Here is an 8638-nt window from a genome sequence, read left to right as displayed (position 1 = left end):
CATCAGGGTTATGAATATAGGGTAATACCTCCATTTAAAGCTAAACACAGGCATAAAATAATTCACATCCTTGCAGGCTTTCGATAATACATATGAATTTACAGACTTGGTAGCATTTGTACTATCAAATTGTTCACATGCTAAAATTGTCACTTTGGAGTCGGGGCTATAAGCCATTGAAGAGATCCTGATGGCTTGTAAATCATAGCGACCCTCCACCCTCTCTTCCATAGCATAGCCTGGAACGGCTGTACCACTCAGGGCCTGTTCAATTTGACAGAGCGCTAGCTGTATCTTAAGCCATTCTCTCATACGCAGTGCAGGAGAAAAACTCCCGGGTTTTGCACGATAAAGGGGTCTGGGGCCACTGTCTGTGAAAATCTTGACCGTTGAATCCTCAGGTTTGAACATATATGTCATGTGGCCATCACTAGTATCCAAAAACTCTTTAAAACATTCTGGGGCCTCACCCCAAAGATCCTCGATGCTTTTATCATTGGGTTCACGACAAGAGACGCATAGTACCCCGAGAATTGGCCTAGGAGTCATAATTTTCTGTTTAATGTTCAGGGTTTTTATTTTTAAAATCTTGTTTAGTGTTCTGGGGCCGCATGTGTGTCTGGGGCGTATTTACAAGACGTCTGCCTCCAACACATAACCCCCCGGACATTCCTAATTCATAGACAACAACCCTAAGAGCAATAAAATAGGGGGGGTGTGGGGTCATCCTCTTTGAAATGTTCAAACACAACCCCCCCAGTTCAATGAGGGCCCTACACATCAATCATCATGACAACTTCAAAGAGATGCAATATAGATATAACACACACTCTAACACGTGACAGAACAGGATAAAACTATATGACCCTAACCACGTGACACCTTCCCGCCAGGATGTCCAGACCGGATGCCCTTATTTGGGCATGTACGAACCAGCCGGACATAGGGTCATAAATCACGATTTTGACCTATGCTGTCTCCTTTGTTCTCTCTTACTATATAGGGAGAGAACATTGAACAGAACAAACCTATGTCAATAACTACATTTAGACAAAAATGCAGATAGAACCTTACAGTCCCAAGCTCTTGATTGGCTGATTTGCCCTTCTCTTCCTTGTTGGTCAGCTTTGGTCAGACATTTGAACCTGTGTAATGGCCATCAGTGTAATGCCTCTCTTTAAACTTGAAAGAGCTTAGGACAGCATTCTTACTTTTCTTACCTTAAATATTTGTTGCTTAGTTTATACTTTTAACCCAGGAATAAGAGCCAATCATGTAACTGGAAGATGCTGCTGTTTGTGTACACTGAATGTGGCCAGAATCTCACTTGCCATTAAACCTTCAACTTCATAGCAATATCGAAGAATGTTTATTTTTTTCAAGGCATTTTATTAATTTACTGCTACAGTTATACAGTATTATAGACATTAAGGATGTTGCATGTGAAACATTTTCAGGATACACAAACAAGGTTGCTCCTAAACACAATAAAATAACAATTTCACACACACACACACACACACACACACACACACACACACACACACACACACACACACACACACACACACACACACACACACACACACACACACACACGAGACTGTACTGAAGACAAAGACACTCATACGAAGCTGGATAAAAGTGGATACCCTGTGAAATGTTTCAAAAGTTACCTTATATGAGATCGGTAGCTCACACATTGTCAAAGCTCTAAACCTCTTCTTACATAGTAAGCCTCAGTTGCTTCCCTTGTTCATCTCTTGGTCTTTGAGACTGAGTGGCTGGCCAGTGGTAATTGGTAGGCCAGGGTCCTGATCACCAGTCACGGAACAGGACAAAAATGGTCCGAAACAGAGAGTAGGTTTCAATCTGAAAATGACCCATGCCTATTCCTCACTGAGGCATTCTCTTTTTCTATGGGATTGAGGTCAGGGCTTTGTGATGGCCACTCCAATACCTTGACTTTGATGTCCTTAAGCCATTTTGCCACAACTTTGGAAGTATGCTTGGGGTCATTGTCCATTTGGAAGACCAATTTGCGACCAAGCTTTAACTTCCTGACTGATGTCTTGAGATGTTGCTTCAATAAATCCACATAATTTTCCTCCCTCATGATGCCATCTATTTTGCGAAGTGCACCAATCCGTCCTGCAGCAAAGCACCCCCACAACATGATGCTGCCACCCCGGTTCTTCACGGTTGGGATGGTGTTCTTCGGCTTGCAAACCTCCCACTTTTTCCTTCAAACATAATGATGGTCATTATGGCCAAACAGTTCTGTTTTTGTTTCATCAGACCAGAGGACGTTTCTCCAAAAAGTACGATCTTTGTCCCCATGTGCAGTTGCAAACTGTAGTCTGGCTTTTTTTATGGCGGTTTTGGAGCAGTGGCTTCTTCTTTGCTGAGGGGCCTTTCAGGTTATGTTGATATAGAACTCGTTTTACTGTGGATATAGATACGTTGTACCTGTTTCTTCCAGCATCTTCACAAGATCCTTTGCTGTTGTTCTGGGATTGATTTGCACTTTTCGCACCAAAGTACGTTCATCTCTAGGTGACAGAACGTGTCTACTTCCTGAGCGGTATGACGGCTGCGTGGTCCCATGGTGTTTATACTGGCGTACAATTGTTTGTACAGATGAACGTGGTACCTTCAGGCATTTGGAAATTGCTCCCAAGGATGAACCAGACTGGTGGAGGTCTACAATTTTCTTTCTGATGTCTTGGCTGATTTCTTTTGATTTCCCCATGATGTCAAGCAAAGAGGCACTGAGGTTGAAGGTAGGCCTTGAAATACATCCACAGGTACACCTCCAATTGATTCAAATGATGTCAATTAGCCTATCAGAAGCTTCTAAAGCTATGACATAATTTTCTGGAATTTTCCAAGCTGTTTAAAGGCACAGTCAACTTAGTGTATGTAAACTTCCGACCCACTGGAATTGTGATACAGTGAATTATAAGTGAAATTATCTGTCTGTAAACAATTGTTGGTAAAATGACTTGTCATGCACAAAGTAGATGTCCTAACCGACTTGCCAAAACTATAGTATGTTAACAAGAAATTTGTGGAGTGGTTGAAAAATGAGTTTTAATGACTCCAACCTAAGTGTATGTAAACTTCCGACTTCAACTGTATACTGTACATATATACCATATACATAATCAGTGGCCAGTTTATTAGGTACACCACCCAGTTCACAAAATTAGTACGCTACTACAGACAGTGAGTCACATGGCCATGGCTTACTATATAAAGCAGGCAGACAGGCATGGAGGCATTCAGTTACTGTTTGATTGAAAATTAGAATGGGCAAAACAAGTGACCTAAGCAACTTTGAGCGTGATATGATGGTCGGTGCCAGGCACGCCGGTTCCAGTATCTCAGAAATGGACGGCCTCCTGGGCTTTTCACGAACGACAGTGTTTAGGGTTTTCAAGAGTGGTGTGAAAAACAAAAAACAACCAGTCAGTGGCAATCCTGTGGGTGAAAACAGCTCGTTGATGAGAGGTCGAAGGAGAATGGCAAGAATCGTGCAAGCTAAAAGGCAGGCCACAAACAGGCAAATAACGGCACAGTACAACAGTGGTGTGCAGAATGGTCCTTGTCACAGATGGGTTACTGCAGCAGATGACCACACTGGGTTCTACTCCTATCAGCTAATAACAAGAAGCCGAGGCCAAATACATCTATTTTCGTGTCATATGACCATAGCACCGGTTCCGATCCAAGCGCCAATGCCGTTTAGCAAACTCCTGGTGGTGCTATGGTCAGATGCCATGAAAATAGAGCTCTTAGGCCACGCACTCGTCATCTCAACATTGCTGACTCTGGGTATATACCTTAATTTGCCGAGCTGAAATGTTTTTGTATTTTCTTACTACACCCACAATGTAATGAGTGTATTGCACAAATACAGGCCTACACAGATACAACATTTCTATTGCTAGACAGACACCTCACACCTTGCAATCTTTATTCTTATCCACTGGGTCAAAGATCCGGTCATTGAATTGATCAGGGGTCAGGTTCTCTGTTTCAGATGGGTTCCCATGCCTCTTGATATTGTAGATGATCTGCAGAGAGAGGAAGACATGAGAAAACGAATGTACTATGATGAGTGGGAGCAGGGTACATACACACATTTTGTCTAGATTGAAGCAGATATTATGCCTCAATATCCTGCATATCATATCAAACGTTTAGTGTCATATCCCTGCATATAATTAGGCTTGCTGGTTAAAGGGTTTTGGTATGCACAGTGCATTAAAAAGTACAATTAGCATGGGAAAATATTGAGGCATCTCAATTTGATGAGAGGATAATACACAGTATCTTGTTTACATGCATCACGTTCAGAGAGGATCTCCGGCAGCATACACCGCTGTTTAGCTTCAGGGCACTTATAGGGGATGTTCCAAGCCAACTCCCTCCACAATGTCTCTGACAATTGATCCCCTAGAACTCAACAATCTAATTGGTCGAAGTTACCATCTAAACTAGGCTACGTGTTCCTGGAAACCTTTCAAATCCATAGAGACTAAACAAGATGAAGCTCCTTTTAAATGTGATGCTATTATGGCCATTCACTGGGTGGGCGTCACGTAGGCCTTTAACCACAAGAACATCGGCAGGCCAGTTTGTAGTATAACATATTTGAGATTACTTTGGCTTCCATGTGTTTAAGTCAGGACTTCAACAACAAAAAAACACACATATAAAAACGAAGCCCCTATACACTTACTTTGACAACTTGTTTTTGCTCCTTTTTGTCAAGGTGTCCGTTTCCATCTCTGTCGTACAATTTGAACGTCCACCTCAGTCGGTCCTCGAGCTTTCCTCTAAGAACGAGAACGTGTTTGATGGGGTGGTCAGTACTATTTTTGTGGACACCATCAAGGCCTCTGTCGCCACACTTTTAAACGTGGTGATTGGAGAGTATATACTTGAAAAATGCATCGGTTGTGAGATCAATCACCCCAGCCAGCGCCGGCATCCGTGTTTATACGAGCCCCCAAAATACTACTTCTTCAACCATTTTGAGGAGCTGGTGAAAAGACTGTGGTCCTAAACCTGCGCTGGTCAGAGCCCTGGAGTCTATGGGTCTTGTGCCGTCTGTTCCCAGAGTTTACGGGGTAACCGAGGCTTTCCTACATGAACTGAAGGAGGCGATCTACATCCACGAGAAACTCAAAGAAATCCGACACACCCTGGTGGACGACAACAAATACCGGGAAGCTGTGGTGGAGGATGTGATGACCTTCTGGCTCAACAAAACCCCAGAGACCGAGTGACAATACCTATTTGTTATTTAGATGTAAAGCAATGGGGAACTATATACATACGTTGTTAGAGAGAATAAATACGTTTTTTCTTTTGAGAGAACTTACAAATGTGATGCATCAAATTATTGAAAATAAAGTGAACATTGTATCATTCTACACAACCCATAATACCTGGGCTAATGTAGAGCGTGTGCTAAAAATGGAGCAAATCATGAATCATGTACGACATACGGGCGAGAGTTTGCAATGGACACAATTGGTCTCCCGTCTTGTGGATGATTCTGAAGAACTAGAAACAAACTTGTCTAAGATTTTACTTTATTTGTTTGAAACACCGTTTAATTGTAACATGTATCACATTTGTTGTTTATATACTTATATAGCTGATGTGTGTGTTTTAAAAATTCAGCGACAAAAGCCTGTAAATCTAAACCAAATATACAGGGTGTTGCATGCTGGGATCATTGAGAAAACGGGGACAAGTATCCTGCAACGAATCCTAAATTGTCTGTATATGTAATACATGATGTTTGCAAAAATAAAAATACAAAAATGAAACTGAAATGTTGTCGTTATTTGAAAGTGGCTCATTAACGTTATTGTACCTCAGAGAGGCAGGAAGGATGGCGGAGCAGATGTTGAAAAACGTGTATTACACCCCCTCTAACCCTGGGTCTTATGGTCCGAAAAAACAAATTCCAAAAATTCTTCGGGGTCTTTAATGATCGACGTTGTTAGCATATTGCATCTCTGCGAAAGCTTCCCCCAAAGCGAGTTTAAGTACAATTTCGACACATTTCGTTTGGTCTTGTTGACCTCTATTCTGTCAGGGTCAAGAAGAATGCCTTCTTTGTCGTGATAGTCTCGAATGTACTTGTCTTTGCTCTCTTGATCTGTGACCGATGAAGGATAGCCTGAAGCCATCTGCTTGCATCTCAAGAAGGTCTTGATGTACTCTTTAAAAAGAGTGTCTGATTTCCTGGAAAAGTTCCACACTTCAAAGATTTTGGCCACATGATACCCCTTCTCTAGAGCCTTTGTGAATTCAGGTGTAACCCAGACAGCTGTAAGGGCTCTTTCCTGATGTGAGTGATCACAAGGCTTTTCCTGGTTGTTGTTTTCACTGCAGGTGCGACATAGGGGAAAGAAAAGTTTTCCTTGAGGTCCCTTGTAAGGCAACACTGGTATAAACAAACCCCTAGGTGGGTAGACCGTTGCTTTGATCAGACCAAAATAGTTTTGGGGTAAGTCAAAGTCGCGGTGAATAATTTCAGGATGCCCCATAGGATAGCATGAGGAACTCATTACATGAGGATAAAGAGATGTAAAATCTACATAACCTATTGTCTCGTCTGGTTGCGCTACATACCGCAAGGTCAAAGCATTGGTACAGCCTCCATACAGGGCCTGTCGTGGCTCCAAGGGTTCTGGTGGGTCAAAGCTGCAAAAGGAAAGCTCGAACATGAGGATCAGACTTTTTGAGTGCGGTCCACTCATGCTCCCACATAACATTCACTTTCAAACCATAAGTAGCCTGTAAAGATTCACATTTGTCTTGAAACTCTAGGTACATTTCACCAAAAGTCTTTTGGGTTAGGACACACATGGCCTGTGGCTCAAAGCAAGATTTACAACCGTGGAAGAAACAACCGTTGTACTCAAACACGGTCTCAACACCGTCAATCTGTGTGTATCCATCTACATGATAAGGCCCAAACGCCTTCTCACCCCTATTCAAAGCATGTTGAATAAAAATGTCTTTATCCTGGGCCAAGTACTCCAACCACTGATTGGAGCCACTAGAGTATGACTTAAATTGGCGTCGGTAGTTGTCAGGCGAGGGGATAGCTATAGATGCTAGAGGTAGAAAGTGTGTACGATAGGTTTTCATGCATGCCGATGCAATAGTTGTACAACTCCAGGGGTCAATGCCTGCATCTTTGATGACCTCCGCTCTGAATCTGAGGCACCCCTCGCGAAGGATAACCACGTCGTTGTCACAGTATGACTCCATCTCTTTGTGGAAATCAAAAGTGCTGTGACATACGGTCTCGTACTATGTCATGAATCTCTCTCGCTCTTTGGGAGACATTTGATCACAACCGTACATTTCAGGTCTCGGATAAGATCCTATATAGTGTAAATTCTCCTCAGATGTAAAAAAATGGGGAAACCAACCTTTCACAGAGTTCTCAAAGCCCAAGGCCTCAGGCATTTGAGACAATCTCATGGGTAAGAAGCTTAAACTGTCAATGTATCTCTGGTTGAAAGCGGGGTCTACAAAACACAAGATTTTACTACCTTGAGCTATGACACTGGGTGCAACGCCTTGCTGTATCAGAGGGTTCAAAAGAAGGTACGAATCATATGCTCTAGAATTGTGCGCTATAAACGTAAAGTTTCTGTACTGGGGTTTTCTGAAGTGTTTTAGAAAGAGGAGTGCACAATTGGGTCCCTCAGCTGACCACTTATCCCCCTTGAAAGTCATGGTAGATACAAAAATAGGCAAATGAACCCCTGATTGTTGATTAGTCTCAAAATCATAAAAACGTATTTCTCTGAATGTTCATCTTCAGACAAGGGTTGAATATAACACTCGTGGGGCACATCTTGAACCAGTTCAGAGTCTCTGCTTTTCAAAGGCCCTTTACAGATTGGGCAATGAATGATTCCACACACATGAGGTTTAGGGCTGTCTATTTTAAGGTTGTAATTGCATTGACATTTTGGACATTTCCTGTTAATATCACAACTGCTTACAGATTTACAGGCCTTGGGGTGCCATGTTTCAATTTTGTGTTTTTCGTAACAGTAGGCCGAACGGCATGTCCTGTGACAATCGGCACAGGGTGTCAGGTTTAAGGGCTGCATCGGACATTTTTCATCCAGACATACGGAACAGTTATAACGGCACGAGTGGCCCCCCTTTCGGGTGTAGCCGGTATGACAGGCTGGACACACATATGGTGCGCCTAAAAACGCTCCGATGTTGGTAATGGCATAGTAATGGTCGTTTTGCACATAAAAGTACAGGATCTGAGGATGAGGTTGGGGGTTGTTTTGGAATTTCAAGAGAGAAGCATTAGCTCTACTGTGGTACAAAACCACAATCTTGATGTTCAGAAAGTTTTCAAATTTGACTATGTCAGAGAATGCCACTGCATCCTGCATGCCCAGACCGACAGCATTTTGAAGCTCTCTAGCCTTTTGCAACGCCTATAGATCCGTACATCCAGGGTTTAGTAAATGTGCTAGGTCTAGCTTCCTTCTCTGCCCCCCACCACCCAGGGGTTGCCGTATTATTTGCACAACAAGCTCCAGCGACCTATCGGCTATGATGGATAAATTTG

Source organism: Salmo trutta, chromosome 12 (assembly GCF_901001165.1).
Source record: "Salmo trutta chromosome 12, fSalTru1.1, whole genome shotgun sequence".
NCBI lineage: Eukaryota > Metazoa > Chordata > Actinopteri > Salmoniformes > Salmonidae > Salmo > Salmo trutta.
Note: the sequence above shows the minus strand (reverse complement) of the source record.